This window comes from Canis lupus, chromosome 25 (genome assembly GCF_048164855.1).
Source record: "Canis lupus baileyi chromosome 25, mCanLup2.hap1, whole genome shotgun sequence".
In the NCBI taxonomy this organism is placed as follows: domain Eukaryota; kingdom Metazoa; phylum Chordata; class Mammalia; order Carnivora; family Canidae; genus Canis; species Canis lupus.
Window position 1 is genome coordinate 20,756,938 of NC_132862.1, and position 20,728 is coordinate 20,777,665.

Consider the following 20,728-nt stretch of genomic DNA (forward strand, 5'->3'; position numbering starts at 1 on the left):
GGTTTTATTATTGGATACTTAGGTTGTTTTTCTGATATCCAATAAAGAGTCTTATACTTAAATGTGAAAACCTATAATTATTTCACTAAATTCATAGAATTAGACTCACTGTGTTATAAGATAGTAATTTTAAAGGTTCTGATTCAAGCGTGCTTGGTTTGCTCAGTCAGTAGAGCATGTGACTTGATCTCAGGGGCGTGAGTTCAATCCCCATGTTGGGGGTAGAGTTTCCCTGAAAAATAAATAAATAAAGGTTCTAATACAGAAAGGTTATAACAGTTTACATTCCCACCAAACTTATACCCATTCTGAATATTATTTTAAAAACGAAGACTCAGGAACAAGCAGAAAGACTCCAATAGTTACAAACACATATCAGACCAAAAGTAGTTGAACTTTCTTGAAGAGACAACTGGAATTTCTGCCATGGACTTTCTGGTACAGTTTCACATTTATAAACAGTTCTTAAAAAGCAGTTTTTCTCCTCTTATTCCTTTTCTGATGTGTGTGTGTATGTATGTTTCCAATGAGCATCTATAACTTTTACAATCAGGAAAACAAATTATCAGTTAGAAACATGAGGATATGCCTTTAACTCAATAGTTCTGCAGAAACGGGCAGCCCTGGTGGCCCAGTGGTTTAGCGCCACCTTCAGCCTGGGGTGTAGTCCTGGAGACCCGGGATTGAGTCCCATGTCGGGCTCCCCGCATGGAGCCTGCTTCTCCCTCTGCCTGTGTCTCTGCCTCTCTCTCTCTCTCTCTCTCTATCTCTGTCATGAATAAACAAATAAAATCTTTTTAAAAAATAGTTCTGCAGATAAAGTCTTGCTAAACTAGTATTCCTATCTATATCCATCACTCAAAATAAAATATAATAGAACACAATCAGAATATTTGCTTTTTCTAACGTGTCCAATAGGTCAATGAAGGACTCTATTCTGTGTGTTTGTTTTCATTTATTTAGTTTGCACAAAATGTTTTTTTAAAGATTTTTATTTACTTATTCATGAGAGACAGAGAGAGAGAGAGAGGCAGAGATATAGGCAGAGGGAGAAGCAGGCTCCATGCAGGAAGCCTGGTGTGGGACTCGATCCCAGGACTCCAGGATCATGCCCTGGGCTGAAGGCAGAGGCTCAACCACTGAGCCACCCAGGCGTCCCATAGTTTGCATAAAATATTTTTAATAGGAAAAACAAAACAATGCACCAGAATAGTCTAAGAGGCAGTCTTAGGTAAGGCTGCTTGAGCTTCCTTGCTCAAAATGGAACAGAAAACAATCTTTTTTCTCTCAAAAATGTGTCGAAACCCCCAAAACCTTCCTTTGACCCTATACCTTCCCAATCTCTTCCACCATCTGTCTCCTCCTCTACCCACCCAGACTTTTGAAAGTAGTCTACATCTGCTGGAAACCCTCACTTCTGCACTTCCCATTCAGTTCATAGTTGCAGCCTTGCTCCATCCCAGCCATTCCAGTAAAACAGTTTGTCAGAGCAATCAGTGACCTATTGAGACATCCAGTGATGACTTTTTGTCCTTATTTTAGTGAATTGTTCTGCTGAGGATAATGCTGTGGATTATTTCTTGCTTCCTGAAATCCTTAACCCTTGGCTTTGGTGACACCATACTTTCCTGAGGTTTCTTTTTCTTTTTTTAATTTTTTTTTTTTATTTATGATAGTCACACAGAGAGAGAGAGAGAGAGGCAGAGACATAGGCAGAGGGAGAAGCAGGCTCCATGCACCGGGAGCCCGACGTGGGATTCGATTCCGGGTCTCCAGGATCACGCCCTGGGCCAAAGGCAGGCGCTAAACCACTGCACCACCCAGGGATCCCTTTCCTGAGGTTTCTTAAACCTTTCCAACTCTTTCTTCTTGGCCACATTCCTAAGCAGCTCTTCCACTGCCTGCTCCATAAGTCTTGATGTTCTCCCATTTTCTCACTAGCCCTCTTCTCTTTTGGCTTTATGTGTCCTCCCTCTAGGTCTTATACACCTTCCCAGTTGTAGCAGCTATGTGAACGCTGCGTCTCCCAAACCTACACCTCCATCTAAGGCCTCAGACTCACAAATCTGTTCAAATATCCATCACAATCTATCACCGCAGACACTCCAAGTTAACGTGTCCCAGACTTCCCCCTCAACATGTTTCTCCTCCTCCATTGTCTGTTGGGGACACTACTTAAGGTTCTAAACTGAACACTGGAAATATTTCTTGATTCCCTCGCACGTCTTGATTCCCCCGCACGTGAGTTATAAGTTGCAAAACATCAAGCCACCCACAGTTGAATTCAAACACAATCGTGGTCCAAGAAACATTAGTCTGACAAGACAAAATAAAAAACAACTCAACTCCTTTTAGGGTTCTTTCAAAGAACACCAATTCAGGGGAATCCATATCTAGCCAAACCTCTTATTTGCCTAGTCTATCTTCACGGACTCACATAACAGATGGTGCCTGATGCCTGACAGCTGCTGTCCGCTCTAACCACTCATTGTGCTCTCTCTAAAGTCCCCCACATTTCCCTGATACCACTTCTCCTTGGAAACTCATCCTCCCCTTCTCTCTCTCCTTCTCATTTTTTGTTGTTGTGCATATTAACCTCAGTGTTCTGGCTGTCATGGCCTATTTCTGCTTTGTCCCCTATGCATGGAAGTCCTAGGTCTGATGCAGGAAGAAGGCTAGAGGGGGAAGATAATTTAATTTATAATCTAGTATCCTTTCCTTTTGTGCATTGCACATAACACTCTGCATATCATAACCATATATATCCTAAATATCTCTTTAATCTGTCCTTTCCTCTCCAAGCAATGATCCTTTGTCCAGGTTCAGTTTCTCACTATCTCTTATCTGGGCCCCCCCACCAGGCCCCAGCTTTCCTTCCCGATTCCAGTATTGTTCTCTTCAAATCCATTATCTAGGGGGGCCTGGGTGGCTCAGTCAGTTGGGTGTCCAACTCTTGGTTTCAGCTTGGGTCATAATCTCAGGGTCATGAGATCGGCCCTGTACTCAGCACGGAGTCCACCTGGGGTTCTCTCTCCCTCTACCCCTTCCCACTCTCCCCAGCCCTACTCTCACTCTCTCAAATAAATAAATCTTGATTTGTATTTCCCTAATGGCAAGTGATGTGGAGCATTTTCTCATGTGCTTGTTGGCCATGTCGATGTCTTCTTTGGTGAAATTTCTATTCATCTCTTTTGCCCATTTCATGATTGGATTGTTTGTTTCTTTGCAGTTGAGTTTAATAAGTTCTTTATAGATCTTGGATACTAGCCCTCTATCTGATACGTCATTTGCAAATATCTTCTCCCATTCTGTAGGTTGTCTTTTAGTTTTGTTGACTGTTTCTTTTGCTGTGCAGAAGTTTTTTTATCTTGATTAAGTCCCAATAGTTCATTTTTGCTTTTGTTTCCCTTGCCTTCATAGATGTATCTTACAAGAAGTTGCTGGGTCCAAGTTCAAAAAGGGTGTTGCCTGTGTTGTCCTCTAGGATTTTGATGGATTATTGTCTCACATTTAGATATTTCATCCATTTTGAGTTTATCTTTGTGTATGATGTAAGACAGTGGTCTAGTTTCATACTTCTGCATGTGGCTGTCCAATTTTCCCAGCACCATTTATTGAAAAGACTGTACTTTTTCCAGTGGATAATCTTTCCTGCTTTGTCAAATATTAGTTGACCATAGAGTTGAGGGCTCATTTCTGGGTTCTCTATTATGTTCCATTGATCTATGTGTCTGTTTTTGTGCCAGTACCACACTGTCTTGAAAATCACAGCTTTGTAGTACAACTTGAAATCCGGCATTGTGATGTCCCTGGCTCTGGTTTTCTTTTTCAATATTCTCCTGGCTATTTGGGGTCTTTTCTGATTCCATACAAATCTCAAGATTATTTGTTCCAACTTTCTGAAGAAAGTCCATAGTATTTTGATAGGGATTGCACTGAATGACTCCTAACTCTGGGAAATGAACAACGGGTAGTGGAAGGGGAGGTGGGTAGGGGGATGGGGTGACTAGGTGATGGGCACTGAGGAGGGCACTTGACGGGATGAGCACAGGGTGTTATACTATATGTTGACAAATTGAACTCCAATTTTAAAAATATACAAAAATAAATACATAAATAAATAAATAAATAAATAAATCTTTAAAACAAACAAACAAAACAAATCCATTCTCCACTAACTACCCAGTGCTCTAATTCAACAATCTAACTTTGTGCCCCTCCACTCTAACACACACACACACACACACGCACACACACACACCATCTGGCTACCACTGACATTCAATACCATCTTGCCAGCCATGGGAATGAACTAACTTTAAAGTGGGTCTTCTATCCTCCAACAGCAGCTGACCCACCCAGATGACAGAGATGAGCTGTGCCCACCAAGTTCTGACCAAATGACAAAGTCATAAACAAATAAATAAGAGCAATTGCTATAAGCCACAAAGTTTTAGGATGGTTTGTTATTTGGCATTAGATAACAAACAGCGTGGTTATATTAACTAAGACCAGAGTCTTTGTGACTTTTCCTCTTTTGTCAATCATATTGCTTTCTTTCACTTAACTTCTTATACTTTGCTTTCCTGTTGTTCAATTTTTGATAATATGCCTGGGCTATTAAAATGATTCTCAACATTATTAAGTGCTATAGAAAAATACACATATTTGACATATGTTGTTTCCTGCTCTTCAGCAATACTATAATCGTTCTTCATTAGAAGATATACTTTTTCAATGACTTGTCCAAAAACATATCAGCATGCCTTATGGTGCAATAAGCAGGAATTTATTAGAGAGAAATATAAAGGCATGTGAGAGATTATGTACCTCTGACCAATGCATCTTATTCAGGACAGGTGGAGATTGGTTGTTATTTTCTGGGCAAATGGACTTTATGAGAAGCATCCGCTTAATGCACCCAGCCATATCAACTAGGAGTGCCAACCATCCTACTTCTCTCTTTTTGAAGCATTCCAGCATACAGAACTCTAACATGCTGTAAGACAAAGTAGGATAAAAACTTCCCTTTATTCAGAATTGCTTTTAAAATTCTAACCTAAAAAAAAAATAAATAAAAGTAAAATAAAATTCTGACCTGCAAGGGCACCTCGGTGGCTCAGTCGGTTAAGCAGTTGCCTTTGGCTCAGGTCATAATCCCAGCATCCTGGGATAGAGCCCCACATCTAGGCCCACATCCAGCCCTGCATCCAGCTCTCCGTTCAGCAAGAAGTCTGTTTCTCTGTCTCCTTCTGCCCCTCCCTCCCCAACTCTTGCTTGCACTCACACTCACGCTCTCTTTCTCTCTTTCATTCTCAGTCTCTCTCAAATAAATAAATAAAATCTTTTTTAAAAATTCTGACCTGCAAAAAAAAAGAAGAAAAAATCGTGGACAAAAGTTAGTAAATTCATCAGATCTGAAAGTTAATTCATTTTAATTTGATTTTAATTATCTTCATATATTTAGCACATGATTTGACAACTTTCCCATGTCTGCTCTTTTAGAGAACAATAAGCTTTGAACTAAATATCCTTTTGTCTTAAGGCCAAGACAAGATTCGATGTCTGTCAGTCTACTCTTCACTTTCAGGAGTAAGGAGATTCTTTATAATCAGCTCTGTCCATGTCTGTAGTAAGCAATCTTTTCTAGTCTTCCTTTTATAGCCTATTAACCTATTCATTCCCCACTCTGATTATTTCCTCCTTCTAGGAGAGATGCAGAGTCTCTCTCTTGAGTGAACATCTCCACTTTATGTATTTGGCAATGTTATTCATTCAGTAAGTCAGTACTTTTTCTGAATATTTACTATGTTTTAGGCATTGTTCTGGGAACTTTAGATTTAGCTGTGAACCAGAGAGTCTGCTCTCATGGACCTTAAATTTTAGAGGTAGGGGGTGATTCAGTCAATCAAAAGTGATTGAACAAGATAATTTCAGGTATTGCAATGAAGAATATTTGACCCAGTTACCTGCTAGAGAGTGGCTGGGGAGCTACTTCAGATTTGATGCCAAGAGAAGCCCACAAGGTGAGCCTACAAAGGTAAGCCTTGTCAGTTATATAATATGCTAAAAGCCTTCTTCAGTGGCAGTAGGAAAAGGAAATAATCTTAGGGGGATTCTTTTGATGTGAATTTTTTTTCTTTTTTTCCCATTTTTTCTGGTTGGAGTCAGCAGAGATGTCAGAGCCCTGGATTTCAGGAAGCAGGCACCGTGTGTTAGTTGCCTAAGGCTGCCATAATAATTACTACAAACTGGGTGGCTTGAGACAACAGAAACATATTCTGTCACAGTTCTGGAGGCCTAAAGTCCAAAATCAAGTTGTTAGTAGGGCCGAGTTCCTTCTGAAGACCCTAGGAAAGCATATTTCTTTGCCTCTTCATAGCTTCTGGTGGTTTGGCAGCAATTCTCGGTGTTCTTTGGTTTGTGACAGTATAACTTTAATCTCTTCACATGGCTTTCTTTTCTGTGTCTCCTCTGTATCTCTGCGTCCAAATTTCTCTCTTTATATAAAGACACTAGTGTTTGGATTTAGGACCTACCCTAATCCAGCATGACCTCATCGTAACTTGATTATATCTGCAAAACGCCATTCCAGATAACGTCACATTCTCACAGGTTCTGGGTAAATATGAATTGGAGGGGGACATTATTCAATCCACAATAGACAGAGTCAACTAGAACTCTCATGAATGGGAGGAAATACACCTCAGCAACATGATGGGGCTCAAGAGGAAGGCAAAGTGTGGGGACCTCTTGAGAGGCATAGTTTGTGGAGTCGAGGAGCACTATTATTTGCCATACAATTTTTAGTTTGCTTCCAATGTTATCAATCCCTTATGCTATCCTTAAGAGTTAAGTTAAATTTGTTAAGCCTCCTAGGAAGTGCTTCAGGAAACACAGAGAGCAGTTGGGTCCCTGGTTTTAAAAAGTGTGTGAAGAGATCACAACAACCCAGAGAAGCAATTGCTACATAGCCAAGATTGATCAGCAGCCTCCATCTGAGATGACAATGGAAACCAGGACCAGCTGGGTGTCCCCAGAAATACTTGGAGACAGATTCTTTAATGATGCAGCCTTCATTCCCTCATCCAACAACATTCACCCAACACCTGCTATATGCCAAGTATCTTGTTAGTATTAGTGATAAAATGCTGAGCAAAAGGAGACTGGCCTCTGCTCTTGAGAATTTCATTGGCATTAAGGAGAATGAGAGTTTGAAGAGTGTCATTTGGATATAAAGGAACTGTGACCCCATAATGCTGAGTTGAGGATGCATGACTTGCATTGATTATAAAGTGATTGATAGCGCAACAAATATTTGTTGACTGCCTCCCACATGTCAGGCTCTGTGCTAGGTATTGGCATTCAGAAGCAGCATTCCTCTTGCTCCCCTCCCAGAGCTTCCCCTTCACTGTTCCATTGAATCATTAGACACAACAGACCTACAAGACATTAATGTCCCTACGACCTCCCCAAAATAATTTCTTTGATTGGTATGCTTCATCTGGAAATAGCTCCATAATAGTATCACATATAATATGCTTGATTACTCAATATTCCAACCTGAAAAACCCCAGATCAATGCTTCAATGTCCTCCTCCTTAACTCCTATTGAAAACCTTATACCACTGCATAGAAACACATAGTACAGTGTGTTGGACAACGCAGACATTCATTCATTTTCACATCTACTGAGCAACTACCATGTACCAGGCAGTGGGATAGACACTAATTAAATGTTAGTTTCCTTTTCTTTCCTAAATAAGGATGGCACATTTGCTTGCTGGTTGTAGAAATGAGTTTCATATAAAAAATATAAAATTCTGAAAAGTGATCTTATTATAATTTTGTCAAGGAAAGAATCACTATTGTTTAGAAAAGTTATGCCTCTTCAAGATCTTATAAGAACCCATCTCCAGCTTTCCTTTAATTTTGAATTTCCCTGCAAACATAGTGTTTTTGCCTTCTCTGATCTCCCATTGAAGATAGCCACTCACTATTAAGTTTAGTCAACATACATCATTTGCAATATTATCTCCAAATAAAAGCTAGATGAGTAATTTGCATCTATATTGTAAAAGCTTCCAGAAATGAATGTCTAGGCCATCACTCATGAACACACCTGATAGGACTTGATCCAGTTTTTTTTAATAGTTACAGACACCATGATATTTTGGGGTTTTTTAAAAAAGATTTTTTTCATTTATTCATGAGAGACACTGAGAGAGAGAGAGAGAGAGAGGCAGAGACACGGGCAGAGGGAGAAGCAGGCTCCACGCAGGGAGCCCGATATGGAACTCGATCCTGGGACTCCAGGATCACGCCCTGGGCCTAAAGCAGGCACTAAACCACTGAGCCACCCAGGAATCCCCAATACCATGATATTTTGAAGAGAGCATAGTGTGGCAAGAGTCCAGGAGCATGAGGTCAGGTATGGCTTTGAATCTCTACTCTTTCGTTTGCTACCTGAGTGAATGAGTGAACCTAGGCAGTTAAGTTTTTTTTATAGCTTAAGTTTTTTTTTTTTCACAGCTACATTTTGGGGCTACAGTGAGAATTAGAGACAATCTATGAAAATTGTCTGGCACTTAATTAATTGAAGCTCTTACTATTATTCTAGTCATGCTCAGTAATCCATTTAATCTCTCAGATCTATTTATGGTTGCTTCTGATATTTCCACTTTTACCTTTTTGTTTATCAGCTATGAATGGATTTGTAAATATAACCTAGCATCTTCCAAATGCAAAGAGGAAAAATACCAATTGAGATCACATTGCACAAAAGTGAATGTGCTAGAACTCAAGCTGTAAGATATTAAACAGACTAACTACCATGGGCTGCTGGTGAGGTCATAAGCCTAAAATAATTTGGCAGAGCTAAACTAGACTAGCACAAACAGACTTCTGAATTGGCACATAGCACAAAAGGTAGTTCTCCTTATGCCCAAATATAGATGTTGACTCACACAGTCTGGGTGAGACAGCTGAGGAACAAAGTGATATCATCCGAGGAGGCAGGATGACATCATTCTGCAAATGTTTTTCGTCTGTCTGGTTTTTGGCATTAGACGTTTTTGGCTCCTATTTCTCATGATTTCCATCAGTTGCTCTTAAATACTACCCTCCTTGAGGGAGGCAGCATCAGCTCCTGCCTATCTGTAAGTTTCCTGTATGTTATAAATATTTTTCCATATCTGACACAGTATCTGGTTTCCCCTCCGTTCATTCTATTGAAACTGGTCTCAAAAGGGCCACTAAAAATAGGGTAGTTGCCCAATCCACCAGATTTCTTTTTTGTTTCCTTCCCACTGGAACTGTGTGCAACGAAGGACACTGCTGATCAACTCCTCTTCCTTGCCTTACTCTTTCTCGCTTCCTTAGGCTTACCTTGGGGTTTTCATTCTAAAGATCACTTCTTAGGAGCCAACTTCACTTGTCTCTCTTCCGTGTCTCCCCTGAGATGTTCTCCTGAGTGATCATTCTTGCCTCTTCTTTGCCCACAAGCAGCCCTGGCATGTTTATCTCCCTGCTTCCCCATTCTCAAGGACCACTTCTTCAATGACCTTCCCCAAACCAAACCATTCAGGTCACTGTCCCAACTAAGAATCTTTAATTTTTACCATTGCCTTCAGGATAAAGCCCACACACCCTAGGAAGACTGCCAACCTGTTCATAACCTGGTCTTAGAAATCTTCTGAACTTTGTCTCCCCCCACGGACCTTCTCTGCTGTTGCTCAGGCTATTTCTTTATCTCTCTACTCCAACTCCAAAAAATCTTGCAGACCCTCTGAGATACAGTTCAAATGTCCCTTCCATGAAGTTTTTCTTAACTCTTTCCTCCCTGCCATCCTGGTAGAATTAGTGGCTTCTTCACAGTCCCCATGACAGTTTTTGCATACTGCTAGTGTAGCATTTACCACTTATACTGTCTGTTCCTCATTTATTTGTCTATTCCTTTACATGGTGACTTCTGGAGAACAGTGATATCACCTTCTGTGTCTTAGTATTCATACCACCAGCTCAGTGCCTTGCAGATAATTACATCCTCAATAAACAGTTCTCAATTTCAACTGAACCTGTTTTTCAAAGATCAGACTTCTAATCAGGTCTAGTTACTCTGCTACTTTAAATGAGAGAAAGAGACACAAAGAGAGAGAGAGATAATATCTCTGCCATGAATTAAATGTATTTTAGGCCATATTTAGGCTTTCATGGCAAAATTCTCTTTCATTCTTTCTGCATAATTAAACTGTGTGCAAAAGAAAGGCATTCCGTGTTTTGTTTTGTTTTGTTTTTTTATACACGATCAACTTCCAGGTCAGCTAGATTCCAATGTATAATCACCAGAAAGAACAAGAATGCCTAATCTACCCTTGGTGAATAAAGGGCCTACTCAATTGAGTAAACTCTTTTAAGACACCAGGGTATCATTTAGTACATTTCTTCCTCCAAGGAGATTAAATAGGGCCTGGATGTGTGTTATAACAGATGCACATAAGCTCTAATTTTGTTTTGCAAAATAAATGGTTACTTAAAACTAAGCCTGGATCAACTCAAATATATCACATAGCCAACTCAGACAGAAATAAAACTCATTACAGTGATTGTGAAGAGAACCATTTTTCTTTCACCTGCTCTATTCAGTCAAGATCTACTTCAACAATGATCTCTGTATAGGAATATCGAGTAGAGTTCTTCAGCTCAGTATATCATAAGAGCAATAGCAAAATCTCTCATGAGCAAATGAATTTGCACTGTTTAAGTGCACATACAGGGACCCCTGGGGGGTTCAATGGTTTAGCGTTTGCCTTCGGCTCAGGTCATGACCCCAGGGTCCTGGGATCAAGTCCCACATTGGGGTCCCAATGGGAGCCTGCTTCTCCCTCTGTCTATGTCTCTGTGTCTCTCATGAATAAACAAACAAAATCTTTAAAAAGGAGGGGTACGTACAATTTAGAATATGTGTCTCCATAAAAATGAATAATATATATTGAGCAATAGCATGTACATGTCATGCACCGCCTCTATATCTCATGTAGATTATCTCATTTCCTCAAAATAGCTCTCTGAGGTTGAAACTATTACCATCTCTATTTTATAGATGAGGAAACTGAAGGTTAAAAAGTCTGGTAACTTCCTTCTGTTGCAGGGCCACTGAGCAGTGATTGGGGGTCAGAGACTGAGTCTGACTGCAGTGAACTCAAGGAGCCATACAGATACTTTTGATGGCAATTTCTTGCACCTGCTTACACAGGGAATGGTGACAACCCATAAACACTATGGATAAGGAAAGGTGGCCAGTTAGGTCTGAATCTTTATGCATAGTCTAAAGAACTGAGCCTCCATCACTTCTATGTACAGAAGACTTTACATTCTTTTTGAAGTAAAAAAGAGAGTGGGCAAGGTAGAGATGCTGGGAGAGTTAAATTATATAAATGCAGAGTTTCCTGCTCAAACCTCAGCTTATAAGTATGTGCAAATAAGTGGAGGCCATGCTCAGATCCCTCAGGTTCTTTATAGTGGGTCTAAGTGCACATTAGTGGAAACAATTCTGCCTTTACCTGGATCTGTCCTCCACTTCCCAGAGGAGCTGTAGCATGGAGCCCAGGGGACGTTAGTATAGGATTGTCAAGCACTGCCAACCAATCACTTTATTTATATGGACATTCCTTTTGTAAACTGACACTTCTCTTTCACTTTTGTCTACTGGAAAAATGATCTAGGGAAGCCCCGGTGGCCCAGTGGTTTACTGCCGCCTTCAGCCCGGGGTGTGATCCTGGAGACCCAGGATCGAGTCCCATGTCAGGCTCCCTGCATGGAGCCTGCTTCTCCCTCTGCCTGTGTCTCTGCCTCTGTGTGTGTGTGTGTGTGTGTGTGTGTGTGTGTGTTTCTCATGAATAAATAAATAAAACCTTTAAAAAAATTTTTAAAAAGAAAAATGATCTAAAGGGTCTACTGGAAAAATTATCCATTTCGGCCATTGAAGTAGAAGAGGCAAAATATTAATGTTTATTGAATCTATTCCATTTTCAGCAGAATTCTTGAAAACAGTGCTGTGCCCTTCAACTTCCAAGATAGGCTACCTGCAAATATTTCTTTTTAATCACCAGTTTTTATGTTCCTGGCATGATCAGTTTGTTTCTGAAAAAGATGGCTTCCTACATTGTATCTCCAAGAATAAATGTTACCTTCTCTTGAACAAATCACTTTGAAGCTAGCATTTAAAATGGAATTTAATAATTATTAAATGCAAAAATTAGTGCATTTTATTAGCTAAAGTTGAATTTTTAAAAATCTTAGATGAATTACTAACAATCAGTAACAATGATGAAATGACAAAATACAAAACATATACTATATATGCTGAGGGTATAGGAAAACAGAAATTCTCATTATTGCTGGTAGAAGTATCAACTGGTAAAACTTCACAGAGAGCAATTTGGCAATATCTGTTGAAATTACAAATGCATTTACAGATGATTCATAGGTGATTCACAGCAGCATTGTTTTGTAACAGCAAAAGATTGTAGTCTATCCATCAATAAGGTACATACAACACAAACTTTAAAAAATTTGAGAAAGCCCCATCAGTATGGAATAGTATCTAAACCACATGTGTTAATGTATGTGTGAGGATATGCATGTGTATGTATTATGGTGTGCTGGTTGATTTTCAACCACCAGTTCCCTACGTGTGGTTCTGTGAATGTTGATTGACAAGTAGATGAAAGTCAAATAATGAAGATGTATTCTGGAACTTTACTGGTTTATCAATGAAGTGAGTGACTTCTTTGCCAAATCGGATAATAATTTTAAATACAGAAAGAATATTTCTTCAATTATTTGTTACATTCACAAGGACAAATTTTTAGGTTTAATTTGTAACATTTTACCATCATTTTCTTAATTCCAGACAATCAATGAAACAAAAAATTAAGTCCTGATTTGTATCATCAGCTGATTTCTATCTGGGGGGAGTACTCCCCCAATGGCCAACTTCAGGCTAGCAATGTGACCTCCTGAATACACAGTGGGAAAGGATGAACATACCTACAGGAACAACATTATATAGTATTTCTTCCATATAGATACAGTAGGTGCAAATAATCTCATAACACACATATAACAGTGTAATATAATAAAATAACTAGGAAGTGATTTTTAGTATTTGTTACCTTTTTTGTTAATAACTAGGAAGTGATTTTTAGTATTTGTTACCTTTTTTGTTAATAACTAGGAAGTGATTTTTAGTATTTGTTACCTTTTTATTGCTACCAATAACTTAATTGGAAGTTTACTTATTTTTTAATATTGATTGTATTTGGTAATCTGCTCCCAAAATTCCTGAAAAATGTAACAACTGGCTCTTGTTTATTATGAGATGGCACCATACCAGTTGTGCATATAAATGGATACAATTAGACTGTCCCACCAGGAAGCAGAAACACATTTGGATGAAACTCTGAGGACTTCTTAAAAGGTATGATCAAGGCTAAGAAAACACAAAGAGATGCTGAGAAATCTGTGAATGTACCAAAAGATGTTGAATTTTACACTTCAAGTGGGTGAAGTGCATGGTATGTAAATTATATCTCAATAAAACTGTTTTATAAAAAAGAGAGAGATTCTGAGGCTCCCAAGGACTAGAGGTAGCAGAAAGCTACGATTACCATCCCTATTTTTATGGGGCAAAAGAAGGGAATAGTTTTACCAGAGCACTGTGAGAGATAGGGACCCAGAGGGCTTCCAGCAAGAGCTATCATTATAGAGGGACTCATTCACCACCACAATTGTAGTTTGAAAACAGGAAATTGGGGATGGGGGGATTAGGCCAGACTTTCCACTCTCCTGTTTTTCAGTCTCCTATTGGTGCCTCACATTGGCCAAACCGTAAGTCAGAGGGCTAGGGAAGATGGCTGATATATTCATAGAGGTCAACTCCTAGGGCCCAGAGCAGATCCATAAGGGTTAGATAATGGATCTGTGTGAAAAGACACATGCACACCTGCACATGCATGCATATATTTGCTAATAAAGTATGTGTATAGTATATTTCTGGAAGAAACACAAGGAAGTTATTAATATTGGTTGGCTTCAGGGAAGGAGAAATATAGAAAGACATAGACTTTTCACTCTGTAATATTTATAGCTTTTGAATAAATTATGAATTTTGAGCCACATGAATATATTACCTATTTCAAAAAAGACATAACATTTAAATTTAAAAACAAAAATAAACCAAAAAACAAGTAAATCTCTGGTCGTCTTAAGTCAGTTCACAAATCACTTGATACTTCTCTGCTTCTGAGCACATGACAGGATTGTAGTTCCTTATCCCTGCTGGAGGTGGGTGTGGCTACGGGCCTTATTTGAGAAATGCAATATAAGCAAAACTAATGTGTGTCACAGGAGCCAGTGTATGTATTGTCACCTTCTCTCTTTCCTGCCTCATAGGTCATGGAAGCATCTACCAAGATGGAACTGCCGTTAGCCAGATCCACAATTTATAAGGAGTAGACACCTTCCTTTGTGCCATCACTACACTAACATTGGACATGAAGCATGAGTGAGAAATAACCTTTGTTGGTTTAAATTACAAGATTATGGGGTGTTTGTTGCCACAGCATAAACTAATCTATCCTTGTTGACACCAGAGGGAACCAGATGGCTCCTGGAATTATTTGCAAATCAAAAATATGTGATTTTTAAAAATAGTTATGTTTAGGTGCACTAGAGTGGTTCAGTTGGTTGGGGGTCTGCCTCCAGCTTAGGTCATGATCCCAGGGTCCTGGGATCAAGGCCTACATGGGCTTTCTGCTCCAGGGGTGAACCTACTGTCCCTCTCCCTCTGCCTGCTGTTCCCCCTGCTTGTGCTCTCTTTCTCAGTCAAATGGATAAATAAAATCCTTTAAATAAATAAATAAATAATAAAAATTAAAAAATAAATAAAAATAAAAATAGTTACATTTAGCCTCTTATATTTAAAACAATACACATATTTACACCCATGGAAATATCACTGTTTTCAATGACAGTATGTATATTGATTTGTGAATATTAATACCAAGCTTACATTTGGTGGTTTATATATCAAAACCTCAAAATGTTTACCATTAGGCTAAAAAATTATACTTTTATGAATTAATGCTAATGGAATAATAATAATGGCTAAATTTTATTGAGCAGCTATTACGCACCAGACACTATTCTAAGTACTTCACTTAAATTAATTTAGAATACTCACGGCAATCCTTTGATATATGACCTGTTATTACTACTACACTTTTACACAAGAAAACTGAGGCTTGGAGAAGTTGAAAAACTTGTTAAAAATTATATAACTAATAGGAAGAGTATCCAGAATTTAAACTATCAGCCTAACTCAAGAGACTGTGCTTTCAACCATTATGATATACTGCTACTTCTTACTTTTTTTTTACTTCTTACTTTTTTAAAAATTTAATTTTCACCTTTATTTCTTCTTGATCTACACATTTTTAATTTCCAAATGTATGTCTTTTTCTAGTAATATTTTTTCCAACTTTATTGAGGAATAACTGAAAAATACAGTTGTACATATTTAAAGCGTACAACATGATGATTTGACATATGTACACACATCATAGAATGATTGCCAAGATTGAGATAATTAACACTTCCATCACTTCACACAGTTAATACGTTTTTTTTAACGGTGTGAATGCTTAAGATCTACGCTCAGCAACTTTCAAGTATAGATCATTGTCAACTTATAATAGGGTTAAATCCTGGTAGACCCATTGTGAGTTGAAAATATCACAACTCAAAACTGCATTTAATACACCTAACCCACTGAACATCACAACTTAGCTTCACCTACCTTAAATGTGCCCAGAACACTTAACATTAGCCTACAGTTGGGCTAATCATCTAAACACAAAGATTTTTATGATCAAGTGTTGAATATCTCATGTAATATATTGAATACTATACTGAAAGTGAAAAACAGAATGATTGTACAGATGTGCAATGATTGTAAGTCTATTGGCTGCCACTGCCCAGCATCATTGAAAGAGGATCATACTGCATACTCCCTGGGTAAAGGGTAAAAATCCAAACTTACAATCTGAACTATGGTTTCTACCAACTGTGTATTGCCTTTGCACCATGATAAAGTCAAAAAATTGAAAGTCTAACAATCGTATGTTGGGGACCATCTGTACAAAATACATGGTGACATGTAGTCACCATGCTATACACTAGACCTTCAGAAGTTCATGGTCTTATTACTGAAAGTTTGTCCCCTTTGACCTACTCTTTCTATTTTCCCCTGTCCCCTACCCCTAGCAACCTGTTTCTATGAAATCAGGTTTTTTCTTTAGAGTCCACATACAAACAATACCATACCTATTGCTACTTCTTAAATAGCTTTAGGATATAAATTATTGCACTGCTTTAGAATAACAAAATGGAGAAACAACTCTAATGTCTAAATGGCAAGAGAATATTGAATCAATTGTAGCACTGTATGATAGAATACTATGCCCATGCAGTCATTTTCTAAAGATCATGAAGAACATGAAAAGATATCTGTAATATAAAAAATGAGAATAGCTTTGCGCAGTGGCAGTATCGTAGCCAATGAGGTTTATCCGAGGCGCGATTATTGCTAATTAAAAAATGAGAATAAAAAATTAAATAAATAAAAAACTAAAATGAGAATAAGTTTTAAAAACCTGGTTCCATTTTTTAAAAAGTATATGCATAGACAACAGCCTAGAGAGCTTGGTAGTAGATCTGGGTAGCAGATCTTATAGGAGTTTTTCCAAGTGCTTACATGTATTGTCTGATTTTCCAAAACAAGCCAATAAATCTAACATTAAAAGTGCCTCACTGTAGATCCTGAAACAAGAGCTTGCACGCAGTTACTCTAGTTAGTAAAGCCCCCAGCCCCCGCCACCCCGGGAATAGGAGTGGGGATATGCAAGAGGGAACTGGGATAGAAGGAAACCCAATTCGAAGATGTGAGTGTGTCATAATGCTGCTCACCACTGTGGGAAACTAAGGTGTTTTCTCTAGAAACCTCTCTAAAGAGCCAAGTAGAATGGACCTCATCATTGTCTGCCTGAGGGACATAAGGCAGGAAGATTTATCCATGGCTCTTTTCCCCATTCGTCAAGGGCACCAAATTCCTCCTATTTCTGGTCTGCACCTTTGCCAGGACTAAGAATGTTGCTGCAGGCATCCTGCAGGCCACAGCAACGAAGGCTGGGGCAGAGAGCCAGTGCTAAGCCCAAACACTGAGGGAGGTACTGGAAGACAACTAAAGATTGGAAAAAAGGTGAATTGAGAGGATGAGCACTGGGGCAAGAAAGACGGGGACCTTACCAACCTTTGTATAAAATTTAAAGTTGAAAAAAAAATAAAAAAATAAAATTTAGAGATTGAAATACCAGCTTCAAGTCATGACTCTCTTCTAACTTTAGAATGTGGTAAAGGACGCCTGGGTGGCTCAGTGGTTGAGCGACTGCCTTCAGCTCAGGGCATGATCCCAGGGTCCTGGGGTGGAGTCCCACATCAGGCTCCCCGCAAGGAGCCTGCTTCTTCCTCCGCCTATGTCTCTGCCTCTCTCTGTGTGTCTCTCATGAATAAATAAATAAAATCTTTAAAAAACATAGAACGTGGTGAAATGGGGCACCTGGGTGGCTCAGTTGGTTAAGCATCTGCCTTCAGCTTAGGCCATGATCCTGGGGTCCTGGGATCAAGTCCTGCATTGGGCTCCCTGCTCAGCGAGGAACCTACTTCTCTCTCTCTTCTTTTGTGACTCTCTCCTGCTCCTGCTCTCTCTCTCTCTCTCTCTCAAATAAAGAAGTACAATCTTTTTTTAAAAAAAAGAATGTGGTAAAACCCAAGTTTTATTTTCTTTTTCTTTTAGAATAAGAGCTATTGTAGTAGGAAAGGCTAAGTAGAAGGCCCTGAAACTATCCATGTCCCCATCCGGTCAAGACAGTAAATAAAATATTGTATCACATCTCAGAGGGGCATGGCAGAGATTAAAATGAACCTCAAAGATTTAAAAAATGCAGCAGTGTTGTTCTCATTAAACACCATCCTGGCATCTACAAAAACCAGATTGTAAATGATTGTACACTACTTTAATTTGATAAAGGAGAAGTCCCACGCACAGCTCCTAGGCTGGATGTGGTGTCTTTGCTAGAGCAGATTAACACAGCCTCAGGCATGCATGTAGCATGGTGTTATTGATCTGGTGAGTACATTTCTTTCTATATCAATCAAAAAGCAGGATGAAAAGCAGTATATACAATAGTATACATTCACAGGCTTGCCCCAAGTCTCCTGTTTTCTGTCATAGGGGGCTGTACTTTACGTACATTCTATAAAAATTACATTGGTCCACTCTTTTGAGGATACACATTAATAAGCAAGATGTATAATGTACTCTTAATGCCCTAATAAGACATATATAATCCAGAGGGTGAGAAATCAACCCTCTGAAGATCTAAAGCCCTGCCAGATGACTGCAAGACAATGTAGAAATATTCTCTCCAAAGTAAAGGGCAGGTTACTGCATCATTCACTTCCCACATGTAAGAAAGAAGCACACCACTTTTTAGGCCACTTTAGGTTTTGCTTGAAGAGTATTCCACACTGAGGGACACTTGATTCAAGCCACCTATAATGTGACTTGGAAGGTTTCTAGCTTTAGTAGAGCCCAGAACATGACAGGGCTCTGCCGCAGGCCGTTTTCAGTAGAAGAAGCCTTGCTGTTTGGGTCATATGAGCCAGCAGATCCCCTGGGAGCAGAGGTACCTGTGAGGAAGAGAGGTCATGTGAGCTCTCTGGCAACTCCCAATGGCAGGACTGCAGTACAGATATCCAGGGTTCTCAAAGCAATGCTGTGTTATTTGCTCCAGAGAACTATATATCACAGAAGGTTCAGCTCCTGAAAGGCTACTGGGCCAGGCCTGATACAGCTCGAATACCTCACTCAGGAAATCAAGTGACCACGTGGCCAGAAGTGTTCATCATGAGCTGGATGCTCTCAACAACCCAAGTTACAGGGTGAGGTGGGCCTAGTAACAATATATTGTAAGAGAGCTGGAGATTATGCTTGAGAAAGTACAGAAAGCACAAACAAGCTGCATGAGAGATAACCCAAGGCCTCAGGATCCCCATGCTGTGCGCTGTCTGACATCTCTGCCTCATAACAGTTTCCCTCTGACCACCTAGCAAAGGAAGAAAAATCCATGCTTGTTCACAAATGAATCAGCTTGGTGAAGTGGTATATGTTGACAGTGGTCTGCTGCCCATGACATTTCCATCCAGGGGTGGCCTTGAAAGACAGGGTAGAGGAAATCCTCCAAATGGGCAGAACATGTTTTAAAAAAAAGTGATTAAATTGTCTTTATACACATTCACATATTAATTCATAAATGTGCTACTTCTACCCACAAGATTTATATAGGGCTTAAAGTAACATTTGTATCATTTGTTTAAGTTACCTGGATTTAAATTGAATCACCAATAATGAAAACAAAGTATTTACATTACAGGTTGCCCCCACTATTCGAAAGTAATGCATTCCTATGAAACCTTTCATAAGCTGGAAAGGCAGAAAGCAAAGAAGCAATTATCATTAATATACCTGAAACATTTTTTAGCATTCTCAGGCCCCTCTCAAAAAAACCCTTATACTTTTCTGATATCTTAAGACACATCTTGCTAACAGATGCACCAAATGAATAGAGATAAAATTCATGCTCACAGACACAGTTCAAAGTTATGGCAGCTTGATGCTGAGATGCGAAGTTCCTAGAGAAGGAGCTTGGTGGTGTCGCTCTGGCTGCCTTTAAAACAGCTGGCTGAAAAAAAAATGCTATTTTGCTTTTTGCCTTTTCTCATAAAAGCAAAACTCATCCTCAGCTTTCTTTTCATTAGCAAAATCAGGTACCAGTGTAGGTCTTTCAAAAAAGTGAAGTGACACAGAACAAACTTGCAAAAAGCAAGGGACACCTATATAAACAGTGTTAATAAGAGAGAATGGAAGGGGAAGGGTTCTAAGACCATACAGAGAACATGCATAGGAATCTCTCTGAGAATTCTATCATTATTGTCTCAGCAGTGGGAGATTTGGTGAGCCTCAGCAAAAGAACAAGGCGGCAAATTGAAATAGCAGAGGGATAATGGGATTTCAGAACCAGACTAATGTAGCTTTGAGTCAAAGCTCCACCAGTTACTAACAATGATGTTGGGTAAGTTATTTAATCTCTCTGAACCTCAGTTTTCTTCTTTGTGAAATGAGGTTGATAATACTTTAACTAGTTTTTTTTTAAGATTTTATTTATTTATTTGACACAGAGAGAGAGAGCAAGCGGGGGAGGCAGGCAGAGGGAGAAGCAGACCCCCCACTGAGCAGGGAGCCAATGTGGGGCTCGATCCCAGGATCATGATCTGAGCTGAAGGCAGACACTTAACTGACTGAGCCACCCAGGTGCCCCAACGCTAACTAGTTTTTAACTACATTTCTGCTGAGTGCAGTTGTGCAGCCTGTGAACTGCACAAGTACCTAGGGAAGAAATTAAAAGGGTCTGACATCCCACTTACACTCAGGTCAGTGGAGCATCCCACCATGCACAGGTATTTGTATTTCTAATTCACACATCGCCCCTGTAGGCGACCCCATTCCTGCCTGTTGTCAGGATTTAAATGAGATAACATATGTAAAACA

General features: G+C 39.3%; 1 long non-coding RNA gene and 1 pseudogene across 9 annotated transcripts in view; one reads left to right on the forward strand and one right to left on the reverse strand.

The window, feature by feature from the left end:
- The window catches only part of LOC140617332 (uncharacterized), a 66,414-nt gene extending 46,367 nt beyond the window's left edge, over positions 1-20,047 (reverse strand). For all 9 annotated transcript variants that reach the window (XR_012017579.1, XR_012017574.1, XR_012017578.1 and 6 more), the window contains exons 1-2: positions 19,766-20,047; positions 110-232 (exon numbers count right to left, since the gene is read on the reverse strand). This is a non-coding gene — a long non-coding RNA (uncharacterized lncRNA). The remainder of the gene's footprint in view (positions 1-109; positions 233-19,765) is intronic.
- Positions 16,592-16,674, forward strand: LOC140617756 (U4 spliceosomal RNA; annotated as a pseudogene).
- Positions 20,048-20,728: the final 681 nt, after the last annotated feature.